The sequence below is a fragment of the Cyclopterus lumpus genome, chromosome 14, assembly GCF_009769545.1.
Source record: "Cyclopterus lumpus isolate fCycLum1 chromosome 14, fCycLum1.pri, whole genome shotgun sequence".
NCBI lineage: Eukaryota > Metazoa > Chordata > Actinopteri > Perciformes > Cyclopteridae > Cyclopterus > Cyclopterus lumpus.
The window spans coordinates 22,730,991-22,749,691 of record NC_046979.1 but is presented as its reverse complement, the minus strand read 5'-3'; the positions used below and the strand labels follow the sequence as shown (position 1 = coordinate 22,749,691).

General features: G+C 44.7%; 1 protein-coding gene across 1 annotated transcript in view; it reads left to right on the top strand.

Moving 5' to 3' along the window:
- Window positions 1-654: 654 nt before the first annotated feature.
- pknox2 (pbx/knotted 1 homeobox 2) overlaps window positions 655-18,701 on the top strand; it is an 87,127-nt gene continuing 69,080 nt past the window's right edge. The window contains exon 1 of the mRNA XM_034550465.1: window positions 655-723. The gene's annotated coding sequence lies outside the window, so the exon portion shown is untranslated. The remainder of the gene's footprint in view (window positions 724-18,701) is intronic.

Below are 18,701 nucleotides of genomic sequence, written 5' to 3'. Positions count from 1 at the left end.
ATATGGAACCTACTGGAATGACTTAATAAAATGATATGCCACTCTAAAAATAAAAATCACACACACACACACACACACACACACACACACACACACACACACACACATATATATATATATATATACATATATATATATATATATATATATATATATATATATACAAATACAATGACAAAAGGGTACGGGGCATGTATTATAATATAAACATCCACAATTTAAAAAAACTTTTTAAATAATAGTGTAAATAGAAAAAGATGTTTAAAAGCAACGTTTTTGGAGGTTCCATATACTTTTTTAATATATGTTGAAAAAGTTAATGTCAAAATAGAACACATAAGACATGTCTTGTGTATTAGTGGTTGATGTTGAACATGCTGGTTATTGACTGTCAATCTTGAACGTGTCCTTCAAACTGATCAGGAAAAACAAACAAACATATAACACAAGAAGAATAATCCATGTGTATATTTTTTATTTTGAAATGTTGGTGCGTCATCACCTCCAACCAACATCCCCCTTACCGTTCTAGCGAAACCCCCACGCGTGATTGCCGTATTTCCCACGGACACTGGAAGGCATCAGCAGCCCGGTGTTGGGAAAAAAAACGGGGAGCGGAGATGGAGGTGGGAGGGGCCAGGCGCGGCTGACGTCATCGGCTGTGTGGAGGAGTATAGGCTGTGCTGTCAGCCCAGTGTCAGTCTGATGAAGATTGGCATGCAGGTAAGCTGTCATTCATTTTCAATGTCAGTGCATGGGAGCAGGGCTTTACCACTTCAGCGTCCTTTTTCCCCTTCCCCCCCCCCCCCCCCCCCCCCTCCCCCTTCATTACAAAAGGCAGGACATTATTCATACAGTCAGACAGCCAGCCTGGCCAGAGAGAGAGAGAGAGAGAGACAGAGACAGAGAGCGAGAGAGAGAGAGAGAGAGACAGAGAGAGAGAGAGGGAGAGAGAGAGAGAGAGAGAGGGAGACAAGAGAGAGAGAGAGAGCGAGAGAGAGAGGGAGAGAGAGGGAGAGAAGAGAGAGAGAGGGAGGGAAAGAAAGAAAGAAAGAAAGAGAGAGAGAGAGAGTCAGGGAGGAGGGAGGGAGTAGAGGAGGGGGAGAAAAAAGAGAGAGGGAAAAGAGAGGAGATGCTTTTTTGTGCTGGACTGAGAGACCAGTGGATTTTTTTTCTTTTCTTTTGCGGTTTTTGGATAAAAAAAAAAAAAGAAAAGATAAATGTGTCGGTAATGTTTGTGCTGCGTGCATCCTGTACGTGGGATGTGTTGCTTTAGGCGGCGGAGGCTTTTAATTGGGAGAGGTTGTGATGCTCCCGGTGGTAGTGACCAGCGGACGGACTGAGCGCAGATAGCTGCGGGAAGCGGGCGCGTTGTGACGGCTTGGTCACCGGCTGCGGACCGCTGCGTTCCGGTGTGCAGTGAACAGCTCGCGGTGTAAATCTGCCATGCAAACAGAACAAGCCTCGTCTCGTTGTCTCTTTTCTGCCACCGCAGTTTTCTGACGGTTGAAGTTCCGCGGTGTGTTTTATTCCAGTCAAATGCTTTTATTTTGACTGGCGTGTTAGTAAAGAAAAGAAACGCTAACGGATTTTCAGAGTAAAATGACCCAGATTTAATCAAAGTTACTACGGCAGTTTTCTTTGTTCATAATAAATTGTATTGTAGACAGTAGTGCCAGTGTGTGTGTGTGTGTGTGTGTGGCTGTGTTTGTTTGTTTTGCACAAAAACAAACAAATTACTATGTCAAATTGAAGAATATATATATATGTATGTGGTATTACCTTTATTTTCAAATGTAGTTTCTTGTTTTGAATCAGTGATTTAAATCACTTACGTTTTGTGAATATATTGTTTTTTTAAATGTGGAACTTGTGACGCAGTCAGTTTTCATTTTCTATCTGCAGTTCATGTTCAGCATTTAAAGAAAAATAGTTATTTTATTATCAAGCTAATTTCTTGCATTTATTCCAGAAAGAAATGTCAAGCAAAGTGCGTTGCTCACTTGTCTGCATCGGAAAAGGCCAAACGGGGAGTCTCTCCCTGTGGGTGAATACCTCTTTGATTGAAGGGTTTAATGCTCTCTGCATCTCCGTGAAGGCTAATGTTTACTCCCAGATCCCCTCTGCACTGAACACTGGCGTTCTTTGTGTGCCACTCACCACTTTCTATTCCACAACTGCCCCAATGACTATTCCAATGACCTGCTCCCTGGCCGTGCTGTCGGCGTGACTCGTCCCATCGGTCGGCGAGCGTCCTGCTCTGGTTTTGATCGTTCCGGTGAAACAAAGGTGCCGGTTTGCTGCGTCGGTACTTTTATGAGTCCAGTCGACTCGCCTGTTCCGTCGCGTTCGGCTTTGATCTCGGCCCCCGCGAATATCCCAAACATGTACTTGTACAAACACAGATTGGTTCACAAACCCGTCGCTCATGTAAAGTTCAGTGTAGACGTGGGACTCAACTGTCGCAGTGTCTTTGTTGCCATCTGTCACTTAACGCCAAGACCACGGCGTGAGCTCTGGGAGTACATTAGCCTAATTGAATATGCCTGAACCATTTGTTTACTAATCATGTGCTTCCCTGAGAAATCACAATGGCGATTCAGACCACTTTAGCTCCCTCCGTCAAACACATGGGGCAGGTGGGGAGAGCCGGGGCGTAGAAACTCGCACCAGTGAAAGAAAACGCTTTAAAAAGACTTTCTGCTGAAAGGCCGAGACATGATCATTATGCTGTGATGGTGCACCTTTTGACAGTGTCTCAAAGTGGTACGCCTCAGCTGGGAATGGATCCTGACGGTGGACACACACACACACACACACACACACACACACACACACAGTCAAAGCTAATCACCCTCAGTGATGTTTGTTCTTTGTTGTGATGAACCCCACACGGCTCTACATATCGTCAGATAGGATTAATGGCAAATTAGTTTATCCCCAAACCCTGCTGAGATCTTAATTGATGATTTGTGTCATTGGACAAGCAGCCCGGGGGCGAATCTGCCGCTCCAAAATACTCTGCTGCTATTTGCATATTCTCATTCCTACTATATGGACAAATTACATGATGAGGTGTGATGCTGTGCATTCCTGCAGCTTTTGGGGGGATAATCGCTAATAAAGTGATTCAGTCACACTAAATGAAGGAAGTAAACAGAGCGAGGAGAGCATATGTTACAAACCAATTTAAGCATTTATGTATGGCCATAAAGCAATCGAGGAAATTGAACCACGAAGCAAATGTCTTGTCACTTCCTTTTTGCCTTTGCCTCTAAAACCAGCCTGCACGCTGCAGAAGAAACCAGGACATTATTCTTGAGACAGTCTGGAGTTTTTTTTTCCTTTCCTTTTTCTTTTAAGGGTCTCGTAAGGCTACCAGGCCTCACTTTGTGAGATTCCTTTCCTCAGCCATCCGATTGTGAGATGTCTAATTTGTTTTGTAGGGCCTCACTCTCTTAAATCAGGCAGGGAAAAAAGAAAGCCAGAGGATGTTCAGAATTATTCATAAGGCTTCAGTCTGCCGGGTATCCTCGGCGGAGTGCATCTAGGTCCTGTTCCGGGCCCGTGGGCAATGTGATGTAGGCTAGTTTCTCTCATGTTCAGTCGAGCAGCAATCTTTAAGACAATTGTGTTGTGTTGCGTGTTCGGGGCCGTGTCTGGGGCCCCCACAGGTCATGCCCACTGAGCCCGCTTGATCCCCATTGCTCTCAAGAGGAGGCCTGTTTATGCCGTCAGACGGCTCAGCTTAAAGACAGCCCCTGCATGCTTACCCTTGCTCATTCCGCAGCCAGTGCTGCGTTGGCATGGCTCTGAGTAAGTCACCAGGGAGCGGGGTCGGAGAGATGGATCGGCTTGATTTATGCTCCAAGAGGAGCAGCAGGCACATTTAATGATCCTCTGTGCGTCAACATCACGGAGCTTTGTTCCTGGAAGGACATAGAGATGTCATGGAAATACGTGCAGTCAGGCGCCGATTGTTATACAGTGGAGTGATGCATCAGTAGAATATGAAAAAATAAATGTCCCCCACGTTTCAAGCAGAGCTGCAACGACTCATTGACGAGCCGTCGACTTTTAAATTAATCGACAAATTGGTCTTAGAATCATTTTGGGAGAAGTAACAGTCACATGTATTATATATTCCTGGTTTACGCACCGTCTGTGACAATAAACGGAATATCTTTGATTCTTGGACACCAACCACATGTGTGGACATCATCTTGGGCTTTGGGAAATATTGTTGGAAATTTGTCTCATTTATTGACCAAATCAATTAATTGAGAAAATCACCCACTGATGAATGAACAAGGAAAGTCATTATTTTAAAGTAACTCTTTCATTTGGTTTTGTTCTCTAACTGTCCCCATGATGTGTTGTATTGACTCTGATGGAGACATGTCCACAACGATAATCAGGAGTATTTTGATCAATATTGAGATCACAATTATCTATCAACATTATTCATAGATTTTTAGAGACACACTATTTTTTATTGCACATTCACATTTATACAAGCACTGCTTCCCCGTTGTGTAACATTCCTGATAGAGTATGAACCCTTGCATCATCATAAGAACATAATATATGGCAAAAAATGAGTCGCACACCGATCACTCTTCTTCTATTGGGACAGCATTCAGGAAAGTTTGTCACCGGCTCCCCAGAAGTGAAGCCAAACTTCTGCCCCCCCCCCATTGATTGAACATCCAGTGGCGTTGAGTGCAGCCCGTCTTTTAAACACCATTATCACCGCCAGTCATGTCCACTTCCAGAATCGTGATCCTTTCACTGCCTTCTTAACAACTAGCCACAAAATAACAAATCACATCTTCTGTCGCTTTAACGCATAATTACAACGGCACGTTGTGTCGTAATGGCTTCGCTCTCATCACGACGTTTTGGGCTATAAAAAGAATATCGGTCTTCACGTGAGTCGCTGATTGATTGGGCTCGGCACATTTGAATCAATTTGGCCTGCAGACAGTCAAACAAACGGCTCGGAAACGCTCCTCTCCACACAATAATGTGCGATGTGTGCACGAACAGTGAACGCCGCAGCATGGGAGAAGTCATACAAAGGCTTTAGTCATTAGGTAATGATTTTAGCGTCAGTCCTCTGATTGCATTCCTTTTTTTTCAGACGGAGGAAATGAAAAGCCAGCAGGGACACATTCCATAAACTAAGTCGAAATCGTGGCATAGAATACAGCTGAGGGTTTGCACCAGCAGGATGTACTCACAGATAGTGTTTACTGTGGCTGACATTTCAAAGACGTGTAAGAAGTCGTGTATTTCCCCCTCTGATGTCTTCAGTGTTCAGAGTGTTGGACTACATTGCTTTTGTGCTTTTGATGTCATTATTTTAGCATTAAAAACAATTAAAACCTATATTTTTAGACATCAGTGGTATTATTCAAGGATCAAGCACAAAATCAAATTAGCAACAGCTTATTATATATTCTGCTTTTAAAGACCTCTAACGGGACTGTGAACCTCATTGTGCCGCTGCTTCTTATCTCTGGTGGAATGTAGATAATCCTAATAAATGAGCACAGCTTCACACAGAGAAATATGAAGCCTGCCAGTAAATCCTGAATTTATTATATTTGAGAGTCCTGGTAACAGCTGAGCTGGGTGAGGTTCAACATATTTGATTTGAATTCAACAGCAGATCATAGCAGAGAAAATCCCACCAAGTGCTGTGTGGCTGCATATTTGTGCAGAATGAATAAATGCATGGGCCCGGATGAGGTCACAGCTATTGAAAATCCATAATTCTTTTTAAAACTTGGTTCTTAATGAAATGGCAAACAAACGTTTATGTTACTGACACGTTCGGTTCAGATAGATAATCTTCACTAATGAACACTACTTTTATGATTTTTAAAGTTTTAATATAATCATCAGAAGTAACCAGCTAACGTTAAATGAACTATAGCCTAACTACATCAGGGTCACATGACCTCACGTCACCACCACAAGCTCCAGGAGGACCAGTGTCCCAGTGAGGACGTCCAGGAGGACCAGTGTCCCAGTGAGGACGTCCAGGAGGACCAGTGTCCCTGTGAGGACGTCCAGGAGGACCAGTGTCCCTGTGAGGACATCCAGGAGGACCAGTGTCCCAGTGAGGGACGTCCAGGAGGACCAGTGTCCCTGTGAGGACATCCAGGAGGACCAGTGTCCCTGTGAGGACGTCCAGGAGGACCAGTGTCCCAGTAAGGGACGTCCAGGAGGACCAGTGTCCCAGTGAGGGACGTCCAGGAGGACCAGTGTCCCAGTAAGGGACGTCCAGGAGGACCAGTGTCCCAGTGAGGGACGTCCAGGAGGACCAGTGTCCCTGTGAGGACGTCCAGGAGGACCAGTGTCCCAGTGAGGGACGTCCAGGAGGACCAGTGTCCCAGTAAGGGACGTCCAGGTGGACCAGTGTCCCAGTAAGGGACATCCAGGAGGACCAGTGTCCCAGTGAGGACGTCCAGGAGGATCAGTGTCCCAGTGAGGACGTCCAGGAGGACCAGTGTCCCAGTGAGGGACGTCCAGGAGGACCAGTGTCCCTGTGAGGACATCCAGGAGGACCAGTGTCCCAGTGAGGACGTCCAGGAGGACCAGTGTCCCAGTAAGGGACATCCAGGAGGACCAGTGTCCCAGTAAGGGACGTCCAGGAGGACCAGTGTCCCGGTGAGGACGTCCAGGAGGACCAGTGTCCTAGTGAGGATGTCCAGGAGGACCAGTGTCCCAGTGAGGACATCCAGGAGGACCAGTGTCCCAGTGAGGACATCCAGGAGGACCAGTGTCCCAGTGAGGACGTCCAGGAGGACCAGTGACCCTGTGAGGACGTCCAGGAGGACCAGTGTCCCAGTAAGGGACGTCCAGGAGGACCAGTGTCCCGGTGAGGAACGTCCAGGAGGACCAGTGTCCCAGTAAGGGACGTCCAGGAGGACCAGTGTCCCAGTAAGGGACGTCCAGGTGGACCAGTGTCCCAGTAAGGGACGTCCAGGTGGACCAGTGTCCCGGTGAGGACGTCCAGGAGGACCAGTGTCCCGGTGAGGAACGTCCAGGAGGACCAGTGTCCCAGTAAGGGACGTCCAGGTGGACCAGTGTCCCAGTAAGGGACGTCCAGGTGGACCAGTGTCCCGGTGAGGACGTCCAGGAGGACCAGTGTCCCGGTGAGGAACGTCCAGGAGGACCAGTGTCCCAGTAAGGGACGTCCAGGTGGACCAGTGTCCCAGTAAGGGACGTCCAGGTGGACCAGTGTCCCGGTGAGGACGTCCAGTCGTCACATTTAGACTCTTAAAGACACGTAAAAGCTTCAGAACTCACCACACGGCTTTTTACTCTGTGTTTACCTTTAGTAACATTGCTATTGTAATATTAGTAAGTTTGTCTGTATTTGTCATTGTTCAGCCTGATGACATTAAATATGAAATTTGAAGCATCAATCAAAAAAGCTCAATCAAAGCTTGACGGTGGAACAAAAGACATTTGATACAGTACGATGAAATAAACAGGACTTTCACAAAGGAGACTGCTGTTAGTGTCCCGGGTGAAACCAACAAATCCACGTTGACTTATTTTGTCACGTCACTCGTTCATCACTTGACTCGTCGGTCAACCCGAGATCTTTTCCTCACTCTAAGTGGTTTTATTGTTTTTGTTGCCCAGACCTAACTTCCCGTGAAGATTTTATTTTATTTTGAAAAGAACCGAGTCAAGAGGGGAACCTAGAGCCTCATTGTGGGAAGAGTAGGACCACTGAACCAGTTGGCAGAGAGAGTGGCATATGTCCTCTCTGCTAGATAAACGGGGCCTTTAGGTGCTGGCAACATGGAGGGATGTGCAACCTGTTTTGTTCACATTAAGGATGAAAATGCTCAAAGTATCGCTTTAAGCTCCAGCGGTTTCCGACTGCAGGTTTAGTTCCAGCTGTTTTGGGGCACTGCGGGCTGCCGGCAGCAGGAAGGCTGCTGGTCCTCCTCTGTGAGTCAGACCCCGTCAGCACAGAGCTGAAGACGGACAGGCAAGCGGCTAACTTCTCTTACCGACGTGGACTCTCGCCTCGACGTGGTGCTTTTCCCCTCTCGGGGACATTTGCAGCTGTTCCACGCACAGAGGAGCTAGGTTGGGAGCTTTGAAATGGCGGTAGATGGCCTTTTGAAATCCCCCTTTGATTATTGCCAGAGCAGCCCATTAAAGTGTGCTGCACTTTGAAAGGAAATGCAACAGCGCTAAAGTTGTGACCTCCAAAGGGCTATTTACTGGAACACGGCTCCGGTTTTCAGAGTCCTCTCCAGAGATATTATTCAAGTGTTTTGCTCTTTCGTGCCACTCGCATCTCATCTGAATGTTTCGGCGTATTGCACCCCAGGACACAATTGATCTGAAGGACAATATTTTCGCTCAGTCTATAGCTGCTCCTTTATTTTGACGTGAGACTCTCTCTCCACGTCCATTCCTGTACTTTCTGTTAACCTCCACTTGTCAGTGCAGCTCATGGACGGACGTCAGTGAGAGCGCCGTACAGCGAAGCGAAGGCGGTTCACTGATCGCTCTTATTAGCTGCAACATGACTTCCTCTCTGTCCCCGGCTATGAAACATGACTTGATGACAGCTCAGTGCAGTGCATGTCTATGTGGGAAGGCGTCATCTTTTATGGTGTTTCATAGGACTTGTCGCTCTTCAGATATTAAAGGAGGACCAAACTGTTCTAATTCCTGTATTATTATATTTCATTCAGGCTGATGTGTCATTGGCTTGTCGATTGTCGTCTCAAATGGTCTCGATGCTGAGTCCATTTGGAGTCCCCTGGAGTCCAACTGTTTAGCCAGCTTTGAGCTTCACATAACAAGTCACAACACAGACTAACTAAATGCACATATATGGTTCACAACCACATGTTAATGTGTAATGCATCCCAATAAGCGTTTCCAACTAGTGAGGACGTGTTTTTAAGTAACGAAACGGCCAAATCTCTAAATGTTGTAACCCGAATGCAAAGTGCATTTAATTAGTTTTACAGCAAGTCAATGTCATGTCAATGAAATAAGAGCATGATTCATAGTTGTTATGGTTATGTTGTGAGGTTAGGTCATGCCGTTGGCTTCAACTAAAAAAGTAACTCGAGGCACGAGACAGGAAGTGTTTCCTTTATTAACGTTTAACCCCCGAACAATTCGAATCTCTCACTGGCTTTAGTGCACAGCGGGCTCGACCACGAGGGGCCGGTCCGACGCCGCGTCGGGCCACGACCGGCTTACTTTCAGAGAATGAAACAAAGAGCTGACGATGGAAGTAGCTCAGGAGTGAGCCATCTCGTTTCCCCCTCTGGCGAGAGCTGCACATGCTCGGCGCCGCTCGGGAGGATGTGGGCAAAGCGCCAACAACTATTTAGTTGTTAACTTTAAAACATGTCCATTCACTTTAGTCTTTGAGAACAGCTAATGAACCAAACTATTTGTACAGGGGCAGAGTTTTCACCCACTTCAGAGAGTGAAAAGAAGAAGAAACACACACACACACACACACACACACACACACACACACACACACACACAGGAGTCTGATCTGGGGAGACAGTCCTGCACTGTGACACTCACACACTCTACGACACATGTAGAGTGAGTGAGTGAACGAGGACATTGATTTACTCTGTTCCCTGGTAAAAAGTATGTCCCCTGAACACAGTTGTGTTACGTTGGACACACAATGCTCTCTACACCGTGCCAGAAAGTGTAATCTATGAAGAGTTGCAATGTGATTATGAGCCGTATGAGCCAGCGGTTGTGGCGTTGGCCGTCTCCTGGGTCCTCGCCGTCCCCCTCTTCTCACTTCATTACGTTCTGAACGTTACGACTCTGCTGTGTAAGGAAACACGGGTGCCACTGACATTAACCTCCAGTTTGAAGCCACAGAGCAGGCGGCGGCTGATGGTTAGTTTAAGTCTCTTTGTTCTCGTTCATTATCCTTCACTTCCTGTTCTGAAAGGACTGCAGGATCAACCCAGACCCGAGTTCTGCTGCCAGTTAGAAAATCTGTCGATCCCGTGGAAAGGGGTTTTAGTGTTGTTTGGGGAGGCCGTCTTGGGGACGACTCTGAGCTTTGGCGACTGGTGTCAGAGTGCCGCGTTGGGCCCGGAGCGTCGGCTCTGCAAGTAATCAGGAGAGAAGAACCTGGACCTGCTAATGGGGGACAGAGGCTTCAGGACATGCGGACTCCTGAGTCAGATAAATGGTCTTTTAGTTAGTCTGTTTTTATTCTGTATTAATCATGCCTTTTGTTTTTCTTCATGTGGTTATGTAACCCCCGCTCAAACTCCAGTCCGACACAATTCATCACGTAAAAGTTAAATTCATAACTCTCAAAAAACCACTGCCGAGTTCCCTGTGATTTGCGGCGGCCTCGTGGCATGTGGGAGGAGCCTCAGAGATGTAAATGGCATGTAAATGAACCTTATTTTTGTCCCTTAAAGTTCTCGATGTTACGTGTGCTCAATCGACACAACATTCCTTAAACACCATCGCGGAGTGCAGACATGATTCCACATGTTAATTGCAGAGCCGTGAACTGAAAGAAAGACCGAACCCCCATTTTATTTCTCTTTTTTTTTTCTTCTCGAGCCGAGACTTCTTTCCACTACAAAGAATAATTACTTTTCCCAACTCCCGCTCCATAATTGGTTACTACTCTTTTATCTTATCTGTGTGCGCATAATTATCCCAGTCATCATATTAGATTATTTCATGCATAATAAATGAACTCAAACTGCGTGCGGGGTAATTAGCATGTTAGGAGATGTGCTGCGATAAGAGCCTCGCTCTCCCAAAGATCGTATTGTTCAAGACATTCCTGAACAGTGAGGAAGAATTCAGGAAGAAATGGGATGTCTTATCAATTTTAAGTGTCTTCAGAAATCTAGAGACTGGTCATATTATTTAGTAGCGTGTGGATCGAGGGTCGGTTTCAGAGGAACAAAGTAAAGCTCCTTGTAATGCATGTCTCTCTGGTTTGCAGAAGACATAACAAGACTATGAGCATAATGGAGACTATTGTGAAGAGACAGACCGATATGCTATTTGGCTTGGGCAGCTGTCTGCTGCATATATCTGCTCCAATCTAAATGACAGATGTGGAGGTTTCAGTCAAAAGTACGCTACTTCGAAGGGTTCCCTTCAATATCTGTGCAGCTTTTTCTTTTGACGTGTGACATTGTACACATTCCTTTATACCGTTGGCAAATGAAGGCCTTTCCAGGTTGTCCTCAAATGTGGTTAAAGGTTCCATAATGTTATGTAAATGCACAATAACTCCAGGCGCGAGACATTTCTTTTATTACCTTTTTATGAAACAAGGTTCAGTCAGAGGTTGATTTGTACTATTTGAGTCCTAATATGGCCGCGACTGACCGACAGCAGCAGCTCTTGCAATTGAGGTAAACCTGCTTTTCCACTTTAATGCAGTGCCAATGCCTGGAAACTTATTTAATGAGGGGAGCCAATCAGGACTGAGTCCAGTTGTGATGCCTTGCCTTAACTGCCTATAAAGACACAGGGATTTTTTTTGGATAAAATGCAATAACTTCAAATTTTACCACCCAATTAAAGTCAAATGTTCACAGTGTATTAAAGCCCAGTAGAAGTTCTGCTCTGCATATCCACAGTTTCATTTCAAATGCCTTTTCAAAAGGTGTGTATTTAATTTAGCCAGCCAGAACCAAAACAATATGAATGCGTCTAAAGATGTGTCCATAAATCAGCCTCTCGGATTATAAAAAGAGTGTGTTGGTACAGCAGCAGCAGCAGCAGCAGCAGCAGCAGCAGCAGCGTGGATGCGTGCTGCCTTTTCACCACTAAATAACAGGAACAACGTCTTCGACGCCAAACGTTTCAGTTTGTGTTTTACAGGCTTTTGGCTCAGCGTAGCGAAGGTGTCGCTGCCAAAAATGCTGCAGGGCCAAAATAACAGACATAATGAGCTATTTGCAGCGAGTTGTTCGGGGGGAGGTGGGGATAAATATTCAGAATGTGATGACAGACAATTTTTGGGAAAAAAGATGGTTTATACAATGGAATTCAATGGCATTTCTGCAATTCTCAATAAACGGAGAGTAAGATCGAGATGTTTCACAGAAAGTTTGAATTAAAGGTAAAAGCAGAGCCAGTATGACGATGTGAGGGCCCCACTGAGTCTCCACAGATACCCAAGTTATTCATAGAACCCACACAATTTCTAAATAAGGCTCATATCAGCATCGTGATATGAGATTACATATTGTATTAAGCTATAGTGTCTTTTCCTGGTTTTAGAGGCTGCATTACAGAACAGGGATGAACTTCTATGTGCTATCATTGACCACTTGGTTGTTTATCACAAATACTATAGGCTCAATATTTTTTGACAACAGTCAACCCCTCCAAAAAGATTGATCTTCCCCAGCCCGGAAATAGAAAGAAAAGAATCTCGAAAAAAAAATAGATTCATCCCAAAAACTAGTTTTCAGCGCAAAGCCTCCCCGAGGACTCCACAGCCGAGTTTAGAAGACTTAAACCATCTAAATTATACCACATTGACCAAAAGGGTCCACGCAGTGACACACGCCTCCATTTCCCTGAGTAACATCTTGGAGCTAAAAGGGAGTTCTGAACAGCTGCCGGGTCGGTGTGTTGGTGGGACGGCTGGGAGGCGCTGCGGTGCCGTGTCACGGCCCTCGCCGGGTGAGGAGAGAGAGACCCTCGGTCAAGGTCTCACACGACCCCCGTGGTATGTCCCGTCTGTGCCCGTCTGCCTGGCACCGCTTTGGGCATTGCTGCGGTGTCAGCGAGGTGTAAATGGCCGTTTGAAACGCGATAGTGTTGATTGCGGGTCGGATTTGTTTGTTTAGCTCTCAAGGAGAATTATTTTTTGGGGGGGGGGCAGTCTACGTGAAATCTTCCTAAGTAGACACGCAAAGGCAGTGAGGTATACGGCCGTAGACCCAGTTCATGTGTTCAGATGCACTGCAGGAGAAGCGTGAGGTCTGAACTGCTTCCTTCATTCAGTGTACGACAATAAAAAGAAATGGACTTAGGGTCAGCAGTGACCCGCGTTAAGGACTGTGCCCTTCTATAAGTCAAGTTCAGTTCTGAATGAGGTTGTGAGCAGGAACGTGCTGCATTCTGAGGACTGGAACACCGTGGGGGAACCATCCGCCGGGAGGTTGGGTTTAGGTTGTTGGTGTACTTCTTTAGCAGAAAGAGGTCAACGCGGAGAGGAATGGCTCTGAGAAGAGTGTCTCTTAGAGGAGTGTCTCTGAGAAGAGTGGCTCTGAGAGGTGTGGCTCTGAGAAGAGTGGCTCTGAGAGGAGTGGCTCTGAGAAGAGTGGCTCTGAGAGGAGTGGCTCTGAGAAGAGTGGCTCTGAGAGGAGTGGCTCTGAGAAGAGTGTCTCTTAGAGGAGTGTCTCTGAGAAGAGTGGCTCTGAGAGGTGTGGCTCTGAGAGGAGTGGCTCTGAGAGGTGTGGCTCTGAGAGGTGTGGCTCTAAAGAGGTGTGGCTCTGAGAGGAGTGGCTCTGAGAGGTGTGGCTCTGAGAGGAGTGGCTCTGAGAGGTGTGGCTCTGAGAGGTGTGGCTCTAAAGAGGTGTGGCTCTGAGAGGTGTGGCTCTGAGAAGAGTGGCTCTGAGAGGAGTGGCTCTGAGAGGTGTGGCTCTGAGAGGTGTGGCTCTAAAGAGGTGTGGCTCTGAGAGGTGTGGCTCTGAGAGGAGTGGCTCTGAGAGGTGTGGCTCTGAGAGGTGTGGCTCTAAAGAGGTGTGGCTCTGAGAAGAGTGTCTCTGAGAGGAGTGGCTCTGAGAAGAGTGGCTCTTAGAGGAGTGTCTCTGAGAAGAGTGTCTCTGAGAGGAGTGTCTCTGAGAGGAGTGTCTTTGAGAGGAGTGTCTCTGAGAGGAGTGTCTCTTAGAGGAGTGTCTCTGAGAAGAGTGTCTCTGAGAATAGTGTCTCTGAGAGGAGTGTCTTTGAGAGGAGTGTCTCTGAGAGGAGTGGCTTTGAGAGGAGTGTCTCTTAGAGGAGTGGCTTTGAGAGGAGTGTCTCTGAGAGGAGTGGCTTTGAGAGGAGTGGCTCTGAGAGGAGTGGCTCTGAGAGGAGTGGCTCTGAGAGGAGTGGCTTTGAGAGGAGTGGCTTTGAGAGGAGTGTCTCTTAGAGGAGTGGCTTTGAGAGGAGTGGCTCTGAGAGGAGTGGCTCCTGGAGTTCTGTCAGTCGGACTATGAAGGTGAGACAAGGGATGACTTGACGCCCACTTCAGAACAGGCTGTGTGTGTGTGTGTGTGTGTGTGTGTGTAAATTGATTTGAGGATATGTGAGTCTTTCCCCTCAGTCGCTCTCCCCCTGTGGTCAGTGGCATTCATAAAGCGCCACAGACATTTGGTACAGATGGCAGAGCATCTTAAATTTAAAGACACTATTTCTCTGTTCGGGGGAAATGGACAGAAAGTGCTTTGTATTTAAGTACCTGGAGATGGGGCTGAGGGGGGCCGTGAAACAAGCGGTGCATCTCTAATGTGAGGAACACCTGACCGTCGGTACATTGAGTCCACGGGGATGTCCTGCAGTTCTCTGAGCAGCACGTCAGTGAAACGGTTAACTTTTGGAGGGAACAGTCAGTAGGAAAAAACCCACAAAAAGGTTACGGGGACGGTGACGGGGAATTCCGAATTCTGCCAAGTGGATTGTGTTTGTGTCTTCCCAGCCTCCCTGTCTGTTTCATGGCCACACAATGAAAGGGTGTTTAGAGTCACTGCTCAAATAGCATATTAACATCTCAGAACATTTTATACGAATAATAAGATAGTGACTGCATCTGTTTGAACTCTATCACAAACAGAATGAACATTTTGGTTAGTGTACAGTACATGATGGAGGACCAAATCAAAATGTTGTAAAAGAAAGCAAAGGCCTGGTGTCCGAAATCCCTCCTCTTCCACTCATCCACTGTTCCCTCAACACCAGAGGCCTTTAATACAACAAGTCGGTGTCCGGTCACACGTTCATGAATAAACACAACCTCACCTTTTATCTTTCTGTTAAAAGATTCATGTTTTTGTAACGGCTTCCATTTTCAGCATTTCTTTTTCTCCGCATCCGTCAGGTTTGTTTGGCCACTCGGAGCCACCATACATCATGCAAACGTCATCAATGAGACGCTTCACTTCCTTCATTCGCCTCCCAGCACAAAGCTCTTCACAAGATACTACATTTAGAGATGAATGTGATAAATGCAGAGCAGATGATTGCAAAATAGAGGATGTATGGAAGATTAGACACTAGTGATTGTGCTCTAGGCAGCTAAACAGCTTCTTTCTAATGCCATTCATTTGCACACGCAATGTATATAATATTATATATATATATAAATATATATATATATATATATATATATTTATTATAGGCCTTCTATAGCCAATATCCAATTATTGTCTTATTTATGCTTGCTAATGCCATTCATTTACACACACAATGTATATAATATTATATATATCTCTCTCTATATATAGTAAGAAATATATACAGTATATTATAGTCCTTATATAGCCAATAGCCAATTATTGTCTCATTTATGCTTGCTAATGCCATTCATTTGCACACACAATGTATATAATATTATATATATATATATATATATATATATATATATATATATATATATATATATATATCTCTATATATAGAAAGAAAGATATACAGTATATTATAGGCCTTATATAGCCAATAGCCAATTATTGTCTTATTTATGCTTGCTAATGCCATTAATTTGAACACGCAATTTATATAATATTATATATATATATATATATATATATATATATATATATATATATATATATATATATATATAAAATAGGCCTTATATAGCCAATAGCCAAAAATGGTCTTATATTTATATCAGTACTAATAATAGAACTCCTTATTAATAACTAGATACTAACTTAAATACTGTCCGACTTTCACCAAGGAGGCAGTTTGCATTACATACGTTACATATTTTATGTAACGTATGTAATGACGATAACATAGTTTCAGAATGCAGTCCTGGCTCTATGAATGAACTGTAACAGGTTTTGGCTTTGTGAGTGAGGTGGAACTGACTCCTGCCTCAAGGGGCTAATCGCTCACAATAAGCTGACTGATGGATTCGTGCCTAAGCACATATTTGTTTAAATGCACATATTTGAGGTTTGTTAAGTCTTGCCTAATAAAACACTTTCTGCATTCTTTAATATTCCGCGTGCCGTACGTGGCCTCCGGGACGCCATTTCCATGATCGCTGCATAAAAGCAGTCTCCTTTACTGAAGTAAAGTAACCGGCCGTGTTTCCTGCTACATCCACTGTTGAGTCCTTGAGTTTGCTGATGGTTATGTTTATTATGGTCCTACGACATCTCGCCATGAAGACAGTAATGATCGAGGATGATCCGCGTAATACTGAGTCCAGTCAGTCGGGAATAGACAGAACATGAATAAATACATTTCTTTTGTCCCTCCATCGTGCCATATATATACTTCATGGAGGCCATAACTATGCCAAAAGGGATAATTAATTTCTAACTTTCAATGCAAATCAACTCACACTAGGAAGATTGTAATGTCATTTTCTTCAGGGTGCTTCCCGAGATGCAGAGTGCAGCAGCGATGACTTATGTTTGTAGGCCAACAGGAAGTTCAACTGGTTACCTCCACAAAAAGCCAATGAGATGTTACCACTGGAATTCTTTGGAGTATTGTAGAAGATGAGATCTGTGGAAAACTATTTATGATAACGTACATGTTTTTCATGATAATCTTGACAAATGCGCACCACTTTTATGATTTTTGAAGCATAAAAGCCAACGTTTAGTCGTCTCATTGACCGTTTCTTAGCAGACGTCTTTTTTTTAGAAGCTTCAAAATTCAAGAGCGGGACATTCAATGACATATTTTATATTGTAGACCCAAACGTTAAAATATCTTCGACTTGTTTTAACCGCTGAGACTTCATTTGGAGGGAACCGGAAGTGTCAAAATGCTGACTCATTTCCAGCTTTTACTCGAGGTGCATTTTGTACTGGAAAAATGTCATCGCTGACGGACTGCTGGTGTGATTAATGGAAGATTTAAACACAACTCCTGAGGTGGATTCAGGACTTCAATTAGCTGGCCTCCACCAAGGAAGGATTCCACCTTCGATATCCTGTGTTCCATTTCACAGTCTAGACAGTTGCATCACATTTTCCTGCATAATTCATGAGCGTACAGTACACATATAGTTTGCATGCATGCGTTTGCATATGTGAGATGGTTTTGCCATGTGCAGAAGGGCAGTGTCTTGGATTAGTATTCAGAAGGAAGAGGAAGTCCCTTTATGCTGCCATGTGTCTCTTGAATTGAAAAGGACGGACCGGTCCATACCCGTTACTCTCCTCATATCACAACAGCAGCCTCAGCTGGATCCCTGTTATGTCAGGTAGAACCAGAACCTGTAAGATCCAGCAGGTCTGGGGTCCAGCAGCACGGCGGTCTGGACCAACACAGCTTGTTTGCTCCGAAGCCGAAGAAAACATGCTGTTCCTCCCACAATCCCTTCAATCTTCCTTTCAGATACACTTGCTGTGCGGTTAATGGATTTTGCACAGCAAAGATATCTTGTCTCAGCAAGTAATTCAGTCTGGCATTGAGTATTGTTTTGTAGAGCACTGGAGAGAGAATCCATCCTGTTTCCATTGTGGCCATATTCATAAAGGCCAGTGCAATAATCTGCATCCTTAGTGATCCCACTTACTTTAAGTCTTTCTGATTATTTGAGACACAAACAAGATACAGTTGTATGCTAAATGAGTTGCCAGGATGGATATCTTTCAGTCTGCAGAGTTTTGTAATAATGAAAAATGTAGTATTGTTTTCAAATCTAATCTCATTTATACGGCCCCCTGAAGAAAAATCGTATCTTGGGTAACCGGGTTAGTAATGCTAGACTTTTTTTTAGCATTTCTTAGCATTTCTTAGCATTTAGCATTTCTTGCCGAGGACCATCCAGTCCCATTGTATTGAGTAGGCAGACGTCTCTAGGGCCAGTATCTCCAACACATCTAGACTGATAGAAAGCACCACAGGTAACTGGACAAATCGGTATTTGGGATATTTGGGGTGAACTGTGGCTTTAAACGCCAAAGATGGCGAATGCAACATACACATATTGAACTCATAGATTTTAAAATTGGTAATGGGTAACAGTTTGAATTGCTGACTAGTTGGTGCTTCTGTTGCCGACATGCATATTTTTGATGACATTGGTTGTAAGATGGTTTAAAGTGAATAATTATTAGTCAGATAATTGTACTTATCATTGGCTATTATATTATTGTGTTTGATAATGGGTGCACGTACCTTCTATGAAATCTAAATTGACGTTTATTGCCATGTTGGGGCTTCTTACTCCATATCAGTTAATATTATGAGTAAAAGGAGTCCATATGAGTCTCATATTAACAATAAAAACTCCTTGTATATGCTTATAAAAAACAAAAAGCACAGATGTTTAGTTTTTACTGTTAAAATATTTGATCACATGACCTCATATTTCCTCCCACCAGTGAAATGATTTGGACGTTATTCAAAGATTAGCGAGGCTACGACAAGAATGAGTCACGGGAGAAATGTGGAACACGTGGTTCCAAACCTTAAGCTTATGACAGAGAGTTTGTATATAT